The 15,982-nt window shown below is 39.5% G+C and overlaps 1 long non-coding RNA gene across 1 annotated transcript in view; it reads right to left on the bottom strand.

Moving 5' to 3' along the window:
* LOC136292328 (uncharacterized) overlaps positions 1-15,982 on the bottom strand; it is a 62,947-nt gene that overhangs the window by 7,299 nt on the left and 39,666 nt on the right. Inside the window, exon 4 of the long non-coding RNA XR_010721887.1 lies at positions 6,445-6,514. This is a non-coding gene — a long non-coding RNA (uncharacterized lncRNA). The remainder of the gene's footprint in view (positions 1-6,444; positions 6,515-15,982) is intronic.

The following is a 15,982-nucleotide window of genomic DNA, read 5'->3' as shown; positions in this document are numbered from 1 at the left end:
AAGAGGCATAAAAGGAAATTAATATGACAAAACCAGCAGCAATTTCAAAACAGACCCACTGTAAACTAACACATCCATCTCAGAATCCATTGATACACAAGAATGCGGTATTACGGGAGGGGATATCCAGGATTCCCAAGTCAAATTCCCCACTACTATGCAGAACCCAACACTAATGTTCTTTCCTGAATATATCAAACTTCCTTCTAAAACAAATTTAAACTTGTTTCTCATTTGAAACTACTCCAGAATATCGTTTGTCTGATAGTTAGAGCTCTTCCTGCAATTTCCAGCAAAGTCTACCCACTATCCTTTTTACACACATTTGTTTTGCTTTATTCTAATCTTGAGCTCATATAATTATTTTTCTTCCTTACATAACAGTGTAATTGTCACTTCTGTGTCTTTCTGTTAAGCCTCTCTATTCCTCTTAACATCCACGTGGTCCTTTTCTGCATCTGTTCCACCCATCTGTTTGAATCCATTTATCTGAATGTGGGTGATAGCTGGGCTCCACATAAGGTCTTATTAATGCCATATACCTTGACAGTAATATTTTCTATACATACAGGAAATCCATCCCTTAACACTTTCTAGGACACTACCTTTTTTTTTAAAAAAATTATTTTCTCAGCCATGTCACATGCTATCAGTCTGCTGCTGACTATTACACCAACTACCAACCTGTCACTGAAGCGACGAACCCCTGTAGAATAAATTGTGATCAGTTTCTATTTGCATCACTAAATCTCATCTAATTCTATTAATCTGAGTTTTGATTCATCTTGTCAGCACATGGATATTCCAGTCCTCCTATCAATACAGTCCACCAGTTTTGTGTCATAAGATTTTATCATTATTATGTACTTTTTTACTAGTGTCACTAAGGAAAAAATTCCAACAGTTCTCAAAAACTCCAGTTTCCAGCCTTGTTTCGATCAGTATAGTCTCCTTCACCTATTATCTCTCAGTTCATTCCGAGGTCACCTTACAATGCAATTAATCCATCTTTTCTCTGTTTTACATGATTTCCTCACATCGTACAGTATCAAAGTTTCCTCACAATGAAACATTAGGTAATAATGAAGTCTGGCACAGTCTTTTTTTGCTAAAAATGCTGCTTTTCATCCCACCTTTAATTTCTCTGTGATCTTATTTTGCCCTTCAAAAATTGTCCTAGAGCTAAGTGTACAATGGCTGCCAGATTACATCATCTCTATTACTAATCTTGTCTTTCCTTTGGGTACTCTCAAGTATTTGACCCCCTTTACATGTAGCTTCCGCTGCTCATACAGTACAGTATTTACAGGTAGATTATACATTTTTGGAAAGGGGATATATTATATTTATTGTGCTAATGCACAACTGCAGTGCTAATGAATTGCCACTGAAATAAGGAAACAGAATCCAGGAAAACCTACTATTGCAAAACTGGAAAAGCCATGGTTAGAATGGGAACAGAGTAGGCCATCCAGTAACAAGTTTGAAACACATTACAATAGAATAATAATTTTTCCCTTGCCTTGATCTTTTCTGCCTTATTTTGTATCTCAAGCCACCTTCACCAGCTTCACTCTGCAAGTCCAAACCACCAGAGCTTGTAAAGCTGGCACTGAAGGCACTTAACCCTTTTCTGTGGCTACTCAACAATTTTTTTATAAGGAAAAAACCAACTTTTTTCCTCCACTAAAACAATACCTTCGCTTGAAAAAAACCATCTATTTCACTTCTTTATTTTCTTTCTTCTGAGAACCATCTATGTATATTTCAAGAAATGTATTTCAGGTGATATCATTGGCAAAATCTGATGTGCTTTCTGACACAAAAATGTTTGTAGAGTTCCTCACGTATGTCTTGAAGAAACTGAGCCAGAGAAAACAAGCCTACTGTAGCATATTCATTTTTTTATGTTGTTGTTTGAGCCAACAGTGTCATTTTCTTTGCACTTTATTTATTAGTTAACGAATAAATTAGTCTTCTTCTGAATCTCAAGTGGATTACTATTAGCAAGAAAAAGAACCTAGCAAGAATTTTTCCATTGCCAAGAGAAGTTTAAGCATGCTCAGCCCCAAGTTCAACTGACTGCAGGTGCGTGACACTACTGTCTTTCAAGATCTGCTTCCACACCGTAAGGAGGAAAACAAAAATACACAAACCAAATTTACTAAATTCATTTCCACCTGATTTATTATTTGCCATTCCTTTGATACATAGAGTAAGTTATCTCCAGTTAATTAACAAGTTACTTTAAAACATCAGAAAGTTTAACAAGAACTGACTTCGAACTAGTGGCATAATCAAATTAACACGTAGTGTTAATTGCCTCCTTTTTCTTCCCTTCCCCCTTTGTGCGGAGAGAAAATACCCCTCTATCCGGTAAACTACCAAGTTCTGTTTGCTTCCTGGGTTTGTCCCATAACTTCAACGCACTTCAGCACCTTCATGCACCGTCATTCTTCCACTTCACATTTAAAAAACTCCAAGAAAAAAACCCCAGGTTGCAGATAAAAGCATTCGATCCCCTCCTGCCACATGCCAGCCTTTGCTATCCGCGCCAGCTGAGCGGAGGAGGCCGCAGGAAGGCATCCGTCCGCTCTCGACCTCGGTGCGGAGCTCAGGGAAGAGTGGATGCAAAGTTCGCACACGCAGTGAGCCCGTGAGCCGGTGCTCACCGGGGCCCCGAGCAGCCACGGGTGCGGCGGGGCGGCAGGAGCCCCAGAGCCAGCGCGGGCCAGCCGCCCGTGTGGTTTAACCAAAGCAAATCCCTCTAGAGCGGACGCGGCTCCGGGCGAACCCTGCCGGACCGGGCTGATACCCCATGGCCCGGCCCGGGCGCGGAGCCGCGGGCAGCGAGAGGTACCGGCAGCCCCCGGCTCCGGCCCTCGCCCGCGCCCCGTCTCCGCCGATACCGGGGCTGGCCAGGACCGGCCGGGCACCCCAGCACCGCCGGCTCCGGGGCAAAGCCGCCACCGACCGGCCGGGCCGCGCCCCGAGGCCGCTGCTCAGGGCGCGGGGGCAACGCCGGCGGCTGGCCGAGCCACCCGGGCGGGCACGGGCCGGCCCCGCGCGGCGGCTGAGCGCGGACGGGCCGTGCCGGAGCTCCCGCCCGACGGGACAGCTGCGGCCACCCCGCAGCAGAGCGGGCCAGCGCCGTCACGGCCGCTGCCGGCGAATCCTGGCCGCTGGTGGCGGTTCCCGTCATGCCGCGGCGCCTACAACTCCCGCCGGCCCCCGCGGCCCCGCCGCCGTTAACCCTCTGCGGCACCGAGGCGCCTCCGCCGGCCCGCCCGCCGCCCCCTCGCCGCTGCCCGCCGGCTCCTGCCCGGGACCCCGGCCCGGCACCTCCGCCGCCCCCGAGGAAGAGCCACCCCAGCCGGGCTCGCCGGCGGAGCTCGCTCCGAGCGGCCCGGCCCGGCCCGGCCCGGCCCAGCGGCGGGCCCCGGGCCGCTGACATTGTGGCGGGTTTCTGTTCTCCCGCAGTGTGGTTGCTGGTCCCAGCCACAGTTTGTTACTGGCATTAACTGCACGCTCCCTGCGAGACAGTAAAAAGGAGGTGAAATACCTTATTCTAGATGGCGAGGCTTTAAAAAGAATTATTTATTTATGTTTGAGGAGGCAAATTGTAATAAGCAAATTAACTCAAAAATAGCTTTACAACCCCCAGAAAACTTTGGGACAAAGTTACTGGGAAATGCTGGGCTACGCTGGAGTGAAACTAATGTGAGAATCAGTCACACACTCATGTTCTGCTCTCCTTCCTATACACTCTTCATACAGGTGTTCAGCGTACGTGTGACTAACACACACCGCACTTTTTCTGCTCCTCTCTTAAAATAAGTAGCAACGTGCATGCAACTACCCTGCTGGGAGATAAAAAATATCCCGGAGACTCAGAATCAATTTATGAAGTCAGTGAGGGACAGGGGCAGATAGTACAAGTTCAGGCAAAAGCAGGACCTCAGAGTAAAACCCTCCGGGTCTCCCCCCCCCCCCCCCCAGCCCCGGCTCGTCATCGCACCCCGAAACAGCCCCCACACACATGCAGAGCTCATCCCCTATTCTTCTAGTTTATTTGCATTTTTTTTTAATCAAAGCCTCATGCAGCAAATAAAAGTCAAATAGCTCCAATTTGAAGTGCTACAGAATGTAACATGCTCAGACGTGTAACTGCCTGACAGACTATACAGAAATCTGGCTTAGGCTCCAACCTCTGAAACAAATGCAAATATCCAGAAACATTCTGCTATTTCTCCAATATTAAATTATAAGTAAAACAAACCGACTGGCAGACTTTTCATACAAATACGTCTTTAAAAAATCACTACAAATTTATTATTTATTTCAAACTATAAACAACACAGGGGGAAGAAACACATCTACCTTTTCCTTTTTATAAAAAACCCGACAGCTTATCTATGAGAAAAGCATACACATAGCTCCTTTTTCTTAAGTTCATTTTTTAATACCCTGCCCCTGAAACCAGCCTACAAGCCCATAGATTTATCTTGAGAAAACACAATTGGAAAACCTTTTTATGTTGCATTGTTTTTGGACACTTACAGGAGGTTTTTAAAGACAATTCACGGCCACGCTATTTCAAACAGTATGAATACAATTGTTTAGAATTTATTCTTTACTGTAGCAATTTTTACTTTGGTGTATCTTTCAGAATTTCCTGGGAAAACACAATCAGTCCTCATCTAGCTTAGCGCACCTATACTGTTACCTCTTTCTCTACATTTTTTCTTTACAAATCAAACACAAACATTTTATAAGTGTTTACATATACATAATAAAGTAAGAAGAAGGATAATACCACAAGAAAAATGCTAAAAACCAAACTGAAGGTGTAAATGACCTCCTGCCACGTTCCAGACGTACCTACAAAATCCCTGCTCACTGGGACAGGATTATACATTCCATTATAAGTTCAGCCTTTTTATATTTTGTACTATTTTAATACCCTAAATTTATAGATTTTTAAATTGGCATGTTAAAAGGGCTTTATTTAAGAATTTCAATTAAAATAGTGTTATGTTTTGTCATATTATCATAATCCTTCTTTTTAAATAACTTAGAATTTCAGTATAACCTAATTAAGTAATTTTAAGTAAGTCTTAACCCAAATACATAGATCTAATAAAAATGTATTTTGCAAACAGGGAAAATAGACTTCTAAAATGGATTCCTCAGGTATGAACAAAGATGCTGAAACATTTCCTCCCCACAAACTTTGAGATCTGAACTATTTCACAGCACTTACATTAAAAACCAAAATACTTATAAGAAAACAAATTTCACCAAATATCTAGCATAATGTTTCATTCCAATTGTATTTATTTATTCCTTTTATATTTGAAAGAAATCCTTCTATTTTCCTTGAGGAGAGAGAATAGGGGAAGAAAAATACTTAAAAATCCTAACTACCTATCTGCACATAGTATTTATTTCAAAACTCTTCTAACAGCAGTTTATACTTTATTTTAGATAATGTATATTATTTTGCCTGTAGAAATATTATTATTTAGATTACTGCCTTTTCAAAGGCTACAGAACAATATTATAGATTTTAGAGACTTCTAATCATTTTAAATCTCTCACTTTTTTTCAATGCTACAAACATCCCATTTGGTAAATGGCATTTACATTTCTCTCTTGTCTTAATTATCAGAGTTGAATCAACAATTCAAACCAGCAAGAACAAGTGACGTACCGTAACACAATAGCAACTCCAACACTTTAACACAGCTCCTCTCTCTATTGGTGTATAAAAAGCTTACACAAAGTATAAAATACTTCAGAAATACAGACTCCTTCCTGATGAGAAAATTTTACTTATTGACTAATTTGACCTCAAGCTACTGCATTTTTCTCAAAAAGCATCCTATCTGGAGCTTTATGCCATTTACTGACTCTTGCTTAATTAACCAGCATGCTTTAAAACCAAGTCTCGGCCCTTCAACCTAATCAAAACAGACTACTTGTAATTACCACCACATCAAATATATTTGTCAACCCAATAAAACCACATACAATTAGAAAGAACTATTTTTTCTAGCCCTGTCTTTGACCAACCAGAGATTGTAGCATCTACTTCCAATTTATTAGCTATTCTAATCTGAAGCAAACTGAAACACACAGCACAGTTCACAAATACATTGATCTTTCTATAATATCCTATCATTTGCATCTTTTAATGGGAAAATCCAGTATACCACTGTCAGCACTGCTGTTCTGCAACCAGACATCAAAAGGACTTAGCATTAACTTCCCTCCCTCACAACACTCTGCCTCCTCACCTCTCACAAAATAAAACAAAAGTATGTATGTTTGTCTGAAATGTCAATAAACACAAAAATCTAAAAGGCCAAAAGGTCAGGTATTATTTAATCTGAACATAAAAATTATTTTTTCTCTTTCAAGCCATCAGTAAGAGTGGGTTACCTGAGCAGAGATGCCCATGTCCCTCCGACGTCCGTCCTTCTGTCCCACAAGAGGAGCTGTGCCCTGCTCTCTATAACGTAAGAGGGAATGGATTAAAATTATTGTATACCCAGGCACATTTTTGCACATTAAAATTATCTGGCCCTCAAAAAGTTTTATATCTTTTGGTCTGAAAAGCATTTTAAAAACTTTATTACGTTCTAGACTGAGTCCTCAAAATTGGTTTTGATAAGTCAGGTAGACATGTCAAAAATTACTTCCATACATTGTCAATTGAAGTACCAGAGTCCCCAGGCCTGGTTTTCAGTTCTTAGAGGCCTCTATATCACTGCATGCTCCATCTTATTAGCAACATTTAATCTGAAACTGGTATGATTTATATTTTTTTAAAAAAATATTTTATATACACTGAATTTTTTTAAGCCATTTACATGAGGGACAAAGTCCTGAGATATTTCTTCTGACAGCAACTTTTCCCTCCTCTGCTTTAAAAGTTGAATACCTTCCCAGATAAATATGATCTTTGCTTTACCCATTTTTCTATGATTTGTATTATTTTGTACTTACTTCAGATGCTGCAGAATTTACATAGGCCTGTAGTTTTGAGACTTCTATCTACTCCCTCCACCTGCGAGGTAGATACCAGCTAAAATCACTGTCCCTACACTACTCCTCCCCCCAACCCTTTTCCCTCCAAACTTTTTCAAACAAATGTGAGAGGGAAAAATGCTTAAGATAATGAATACAAATTCAGTGTGCTAAATTTAAAAAAAAAACCCAAAACAATCTTGCTTCAGTTTGTCATTTAATAAGCATTATCAATATAAATCATGGTCAGAAAGCCTCAGCACTGTAGGGTGTAGTATTCATGATTAAACTGCCTTAAAAAAAAAAAAATCTGTCATCTCTTACCCTTTTCTTTCCACGTATTCACCCTCCTCAGACTGCTCAGATCTACAGCAGACTGTTGCCGCACATGTATTTTTACACACAATTTCCTAGACACTGACAAATGTGAACCAAGGAAGAATTTTGCACAAAGTTAACTTATCTAAACCACTTGTTTTCTCCATTCTCTCTTTTTGTCCATGGCATCCAGTGTTGTTTTTTTTTACCCTCTGCTGTTGTTTTGTTTGGTATTTCCCCACTTTCCTGTCCATTTGTCTCCTGCTGATCCTACTAGATCAGACAGGAAGAACTGAATGTCTGTCTCTCCCCACTGCTACACTGCCTCTAATTTTTGGTGTATTATCGATTAAACACATTTGACCATCATTTTCATATCTTTTTTAAAGATACTTTTTCTTTCCCTTCGCTAGAAACTTGCTGATTACAATCACCAATACTTTTATAAAGCAAGATCAATTCTGTCCTGCTCTAGCACATGCTTCTGTCAGAATATTATGGGTACATGACTTACAAGTCTGTGATGCAACACATGTAAAAGCAAAATGCACGAGAAAGAAAAAGAGGGTAACATGTACAGATGCCCCTAAATATCATAAAGAAAAAAAAAAAAGGCATTTTTAATTGGTTCTGACTTTTTAAAGAGATATTACTATCATGAGAAAACACCTATCTTAGGGGAAATCTTTGTCTAGATCACTAGCAACACTTTTTCACACTAATAAAAGTAAAGGAAATTTTAAAATTAAAATTTACTGTTAAGCATCAGCACTTTAGGATTTCTGCATTTCATTCAGCCTGGGAAGGGAGAGTTGCCTGTTAGTTTCACTTTTGTTCTCAGCCAGTTTCACTTTCATGCACTGGCAGAATCTTTTATGTTTTTGGTTCAGCAGTGTTAAAGACAACATTTACATCTTTAAAAAATTGTCATTACGCTTTTAATATGAACAATTTGTGTCCATCTACTTCCCAGGACACTAAGAAAAAGTAATTTGGGAGCCTAAATATAATGGGTAGCATGCTTCTACTAAAGGAGCAGCTTTCACCTGTCTCATGTTGGGTTGTAGTCTGCTCTTTCTTTCCCTGAAATCAATAGGAAATGTGCCATTCACTTCAGTGATGGCAGGATCAGGCCACTGGGTCTGTAATCTGCAACAAAAGAATGCCATATGCAGGCCAATGTATACCTTATAACACACAGTGTTTGCCTTTAATTATTTTCCTATGCAAACTCAAGGGGAAAAAAATGGTCCCTGCATTTACCTTTCTGTATGCTTTTAAATTAGCAATAAATACTCTTCTTGACATAGGCCATAGGAAATTAGAGGGCATATGTTCACTTTGGTTTGCATGGGGAAGGAAACACTGTGTCTCCTTGCTACCAACCGCGGTAACTCTTTCTCCTCCTTGTGCCAAGTGCAATCTATAAAAAACACTCCAGCCCAGACAGAAACTTTACTGTCTTGCACCAGGACCTTGTCTAACTAAAGTTTCCAAAGCATACACTTGTGTAACCCTCATTTTTTCAGAATAAACCACAATGCCCTAAGCAACTAAACAATCAACAGTAGCACAAAAACCGTCTTGCATTTATATTTTCCAAACCTGTATATTCCCTTTTACATTACCTTCCCTGTCTATGGCACAGACTCCAAAACACAGCTGTGAACTCACACACATGAAGGCAAGCACAAACACATACAATGGAATCTTCCTTTAACTACTACCAAAGCACTGCAGTTCCTGCCTTTGTAGACATAAGGGCTTCTGAGACACTGAGACTTAATGGAAAGACTTAGGGGTTTATAGGAGCCGTGCAACAATAGCTTTTCAACTTCTTTCATAGACATTTTGTGTCCCACAAGCACACACAGAAATTGTCACTAGCTGCTTACAGAAATTGTCATGTTTACATGCCAAAAGTCAAATACTAAAAGCTCACATATGCAACTCCTGTGAGAATACTTATGTCATCGTTTTATTTACACTACTGTTTATTTCACTGTATGAAATGTGAATAAAAACATGGAATTGCATTGTGATCATGTACCTGTCTTCTTCACATTCACACACTTTTCTATCCCAGTAATCTGTGGTACTGTATATTTGACTTATATGGTCACGTTACACATCTGGACACAAGCAGCTTCCACAGCACAATGTAGCACGTATTTCTGCTCTCTGTTTTCCTGGATGTTACTACACAGAAGAGGAGTAACGGCTCTTCCAAAGAATTTGTCTTTGCCTTCCTTCTCAACCAGAACGTCTCCTCTCCTTTCCCCAGAAGACATCCTTTTTGTTTCCAAGGCCAGTTCAACACGAGACTCACACTAGATTTAAAGCGTACAAATATACCCCATGTTCTGCAGGGTTATTCGCTCATTTAGGTAAACCACACCTTAAGGTGCCTCAGTGCCATACAAAAACAAACCACTGTGACCTGGGTCACAGAAAACTCAGTTTACTGGAAAGCAGGATCACAACACTGACTTTCGCATATTCACAACACGCTGTATTTGCGTCCCAGGGTATCCATCTACGTTTCTCGTAAGTGCCGAAATTCACTCTTTCCTAACAGCAACATCTAAGACTTGTTTGTCCCTAATTTCCTAATGTCCAACGACACTGCTGATAGAGTGGTTTTTTGTGGGAGTTAGCCATTACACAGATTTTACATCAGGCTTTCACCCAGGGCTGCATCTGCCCCAGTAATAGTGGCCTGGGAGAAAAACTTTGCTACTGCCATCTTTCCTTGCATTAGCCTTTAGGGCAAAAACCCTGAGTTGTATCAATTTCTTTAACATAGGATGAAGCTTAAGTGAACACTCATGAACCAGTAAATATCTATCAGTTAATATTGGTGGAATCAGATAAATCATTACAGGAAATACAATGGCCTGTTTCAAAATGGTTCTTTTAAAGGATGTGCTTCATAACCTAGCCTTGTTCCTAAATGGAATTCTTGGTGCACTCATAGAAATGATTTCCTTCTGGAGCATTCTAGCCTGTATTTTACCTGAATTTTATGTAAATATTTGCTGGATGGTTTTGTATTTCTAAAACTAGAATAACCAGATAATTTTAGCTATGTGATTGCCATTTATCTTTTGTCTTCCAATAATAAGGATATTAAGGCCTCACAGCAAGTATTTCAATGAACCCTTCTAAATACTGTGAGAGGGGTAGAAAGGCCAAAAACAGTTACACAAGAAAGATGACAGAAAGAGGGTTGGTGTTACTTCAAATATACTTAATGTTATTACCAATTCCTGAAGTGCAAAGAAGGGAACTCTCCATGAGGTGCCTTTCCTAGCCATGCCAGCAGTTTTGAAGGGCTCTGCAGTCTCTCCTTGGGGTTCCTAATGGTTTGCAGCCTTCTTCTGACAGATTCTGCTGCAGTACAAGAGGTTATCACAAGGACAGTCTGCTTCTCTCTCCTTTTCCCTTCTGGAAACAAGGAGCAGAGCAACTATTAACAAATACTTGTTTGTGTATTTGTCTTGGAAGGCACCAGGCATAACACCTGGTGCTATGTAATAGTCACATTATTCATAATCCTGGCAAGTGGAGAGTAACTGTCATGACAGGTAGGTTAAACAGAGGAACAGAAATGTGAACAGGTCAAACAGTGTCTGTGACAGGTAAGGAGAGCACAGCCTAGGATCGCTGACTTCTCACCTCTCTTTCAGTCTAGTTCACTCAAATATACCAGGCTTTAGCTATCTTTACCTTTTCCTGATCTCTAAGCAGTACCCTGATCCTAACTCAACTGGGCACTCACACGGGAGAGACCAAGATGAGCATAGCAATAACCAGGCTTGCTCGGGGGATGGGGATCCATGGAGACAATCCCAGTTGTGTTGGAACCCTTCCTTCAGCTTGTAATTGAACAGCATCTTCCTGTTTGCACAACAGGGTCATCTCAGAGATAAAGTGACTATTACAACACTTGGATTATAAATGCTATCTGGCCCTATTTCAAACAACCAAGGTAACACGACCTCACAGACTTCCTATAGTCTTTTGCAACTTCTAACTAAAGACTGGCTGATCAGGAGATCTAAAACAATAGACACACAACATAGGGAAGAGATACTTTCATTCTTTCCTTATATTTAAAGTAAATATACCGACATCAAAATCTCTTCTATGGCCCATATCCCTTATCAAGAATAATTCTGTTTGAAGAGAAACGTGAGAGAAAGGTAGCTGCAACTCAGGTTATCAGAAAGACTTTGTGCTGTTATGGAATTATGCAGGTCCTCTGCCACTATCAGCAGACCTTCTCTGGATCCAGGTTAAATAAACTTGCTTTCTGTCGCTCTCTAAAACTGTGCTGTTGGGGAATTCATCACTCAATGGGAATTTCATCTCTGCTAAACAATTGTTTCTGAAACCATGGGTTGCCAAAGGACAATGATACTCACAGTGTTAAAAAAACCCCGAAGTTTGTCAGGAGTATCTCAGTTTTGACAGCTGGGGACCGAGAAGCTCCTGCAAGTATCTGGGGTAGCCACTGATCTACCAGCTACCTTGGCTTGCTGTCAGTAAGTCCAGTCTCCCTGAAATTGTGACTTTTCAGGCAGCAATTACAAAAATCTATCACCAAAAAGGGGGAGAATTCAAGACAATGACGGGGAGAGAGGTGAACCAAAAGGAAATCACAGATTCAGAAAGTTCAGTAAACACTGTACTAAAGGATATAATGACATTGCATATAGTAGATTGCAAAATAAGGAAGTGCATATGCTGCCTGCCAACAGGAAAAGGAATTGCACCACAGGTTACCTCCCTATGAGATTTAAAAAAAGATACATAAAACTTTCCCTGATGATGGGCTGACTGGTTACAGACTTATCAGACTTGATCAATTAACAGCACATCATTTAGTGTCTACTTTTTTGCCACATAATCAGTATCCTACAATTAAAAAGTAGAGCATGATCGTCACAGTCTGAAAGCATTGGTCCTTCTGAATCAGGTATTAGTGGATGAATGGGAAGGAACTGCACACCACTCATCTTAGCTCTGGGAAGTGCTCAGCATGTGTAAAAATCCTGTGTACTTCACCTGTCTCAAAATGTATTATGACCTTGGTACCTTTTGGGTTGTATGCAGACAGCTAATGAGCTTGCTCTTTTTCCCTCTGCCATTTTGAAGAGCTTCAGCTATAAAAACAACTTATTGCCAAACAGTCCTTCTGTTTTCTTGTTCTTAAGACCAGTTTTGCACACACCCAAGTCCTTTCTCAATTGTTTCTGGGAGAAAATAGTGTGTGATTTCCCCCACAGCAAATCTTAAATAATTTATTTTACTTCATATTCTACATGTTCATACATATATTCTACATAGAATTATATTTCTACATCTTATTTGATATTCCAGGGCACCTAGACAAATGGCATTCAACTCGGTTAATTTTAAACTTCTTGCAAAAGATAAAAGACCCCTTACTTCTCCCACCCTCTTAACACTCTAGTGTAAAAAATAACACCCTCTGGACAACAAAAGTTTGACTAGAAATTTGTAGCATAATGAAGATCAGAAACCATCTACTAACAGGAGACTAACAGAACATCCATTTTTACCCTCAGGAGGACCATCCAAAACCATACGATGTCTAGCCCTCAAGAATGCATATCCATGGGTTATAAACCAAGCTGTGTCCAACTAATCTTGGATATATGGTACACCCATCCCTTTCCTGGGAACCAGGTCAAGTCATTCTCAAGTATCAAAACACACTCATTAGCACTAAGCAAGTGACTTTTCAACAGTGCAGTTAAGAGCATGATGCAACAATTTAAATGGGATTCAACAAAATTCAGTAGAGTTCCATAAAAAGAAAATGCAGTGTCTGGTTTCAGAAATATCACAGGTGTGACTTTGATCTTTTCCTATTAAAAAAAAAAATTGCTGTATAAAAATTACATTAATGATCCTACTGATTTTTATGAAAAATAAGCCCTGTCAGTCTTTTCCATGGACATTTCTTACTGTCCTATATGATTTTGCAGCACCTCAATATTAATGGTATTTTACAGTATTTATCTAAATACTGTAGGACTTCTGGTCACAGCTAATAGCAAAGTACTCTTCTCCAGTTACCCAACCATAGTTAAAATAATCAGAAATCAGGAAAGGGGAGAGAAGAAGAAAAAATTTGGCCTGATAGTTATTCACATGATAATAGATTACAGACCTATCTGTAAACAGTGGCTGTGGGCCCAAGAAAATATTCCTGATCAAAGCAGTAGGAAGTGGACACTTCACATAGGTTAAGGTCAGGTATTTCTGCTCAGGTTTTCTGTCTCTCACATGAATGGTATTGAAGCTGGTCTTACTATGTTTTGTAAAGGGACCCAGCAAGCTGCCAGAGTACAAATTCAAGAAAAAGAGAAGGTTGGGCAGATTAATTCCAACTACACTCTGTTGAACTTCTCAAATAAACTAAGCAGGGAAAGAACACTGCTAATTGACACAACCTAGATGAGATTTTTCCCCCTTTTGAACCCTCAGAGCTTGTATGCCATGCAGTTGATGAATATGACCCATACCTCACTACTGTTGCACATCTTTGGTGACCAATGAACTCTGAAATTTCAGAAAATGTATACAGGAAAAATTCTGAATTTCAATTAAATTTGGAAAATGAGACACATGTGAAACTCCCACAAATGGTAAGTGATTCTGTCAGCATCCACTTGATTTTTACCATTTGAAGGCAGTCATTAATACCTTCTTGCTTCATGTTACCTCTCACCTCATACGCATAAGGAATAAATACACCAGCAGCTAGGCGACATATAATCTATACAGAGACTCTGCTATATACAATATTTTTTTCTTTGGTAAAGAAATAATTCCTCTCTATTCCTAAAGTTTCTGTTTCTTTTAAGCAAGTAGTTAAAATAATCAGGACCTCCAAGCCATAAATACAGAATATTGTACACAAAAATTCTGATAAATACAACCTAATTGAAACTGACCGCATGGTGCACTAAAATGCAGCCAATTTTTTTTTTTACCAAAACAGGCCTGACCAGAAATTTCTGGAGGACTTGGGTACCACAGACCTGGAATGGTCCCCATCCAAGAGCTGGGCTGCTCTGAGGGTGGGCAGGCTTGTGTTCAGGCTGCAAAGCTCAGCCTGCACCTCCACCTCATCCACATCTCAACACCAGACTCCATTTCAGGACGGAGTTAGGCTGCACTGCAACAAGTCGCTGCTATCACATGAGGCCAGTGATCACTGACAAGCTCCTGGCTGGATTTATATAGATCACACAGTCTGTAGCATTTCACACCTTCACACCTATGATTCTTTATGAATTGAAATTTCCTATCTTCAGTTCAGCAAAAACAAGCAAGTTTGGTGCTAACCCACTTAAATCCAGATATCCTCATATTCTGACTGCTTTCCTTTTCATTCCAATTAGATACTCCTGTGCACACAGTACCATCTCATCTTAAATCCCTATGCCATGAAATACAGATTTGCTGCATTATTATAGCAGAAGAGTGGTGAAGATGACTTGAATGGTTGCTTTAAATCTTAAAAGCATGAGGCCTGACTGTTTAAATAGCATTCTATATGATAAGTATAATGACCATTAAAACTAAGATTTAATAACTAAAATCCCAATTTGCAGCTCTGATAAATATTGAGGCAAATTAACTGGATTTTTTTGAGTGAATTTAATTTAATGAATGGTATATTTTAGGTTAACAAATTCATGCTAGTAGCTGCATGTCATTATTACCCCAAGAATTTGTCTTACAAAAACAGAAGATTTGATACTAGTTAGGAAATTACAGAAACACAGAATAGTTTGGGTTGAAATGGACCTTGAAGATCAACTGGTTCCAATGCCCCTGCCATGGCAGACAAAGTTACACTAATCTGAATTCTATTTTTGCCCTCTACCAAATTAACCAGGGAGAAAAAGGGAAAGAGAAAACTTATAGTTAATTAAAGTTGTATTAATTAATTCTCATCCTGACAGGATGTTTTTTTAGAGACCAGAGACCAAGCAATTGGGTCTTCTTATTTGAAATACCTTAACTATAAAACTATGGCAAAAATACAAGTCTTATTAAACAGAATAGAAATCTAGATAACTGTAGCAGAAGAAAAGTATTCAAATTTGGAACCTCTAACATAGATATTCCTATAGTTACAAGATTACAGACAGAAATGAGGAAACTGCATTCTAAATTCTGCCTTGCTTAATCCTATTTTATTATCAGCAGGAGTTCTGAATGTAGGACTTTGTCTTATATTTATGGTATCCTACAGAAAAAAAAAATTAATATTACAAAGTAAGAGTTTACTAGAATAATAATTTATAGCTGAATCTTCATCACTGGAAAAATTTTAAGTAATGAATTACATTGAATCATCTTTCATATATGGCTTATTGTAATGTGAAATATAAAAATATTTGAAAACTTTTTTGGGGGACTTAAACTGGTAATATTTTGGCCCCTTCAGCAACTTTGACAGAATTTCTGGAGAGCAAAAAGATGACATAATTAATGTCATAATTAATGATAGGAGAACAAAACATTTTCAAAAAGTAATAGAGTTATATACATTTGTGAATTTATTCCGGAGAATTTACTATTCACC

Source organism: Chamaea fasciata, unplaced genomic scaffold (assembly GCF_029207755.1).
Source record: "Chamaea fasciata isolate MVZ Bird 193981 ecotype frontalis unplaced genomic scaffold, bChaFas1.0.hap1 SCAF_7, whole genome shotgun sequence".
Lineage (NCBI taxonomy): Eukaryota > Metazoa > Chordata > Aves > Passeriformes > Sylviidae > Chamaea > Chamaea fasciata.
This window is presented reverse-complemented; position numbering and strand designations above follow the sequence as displayed.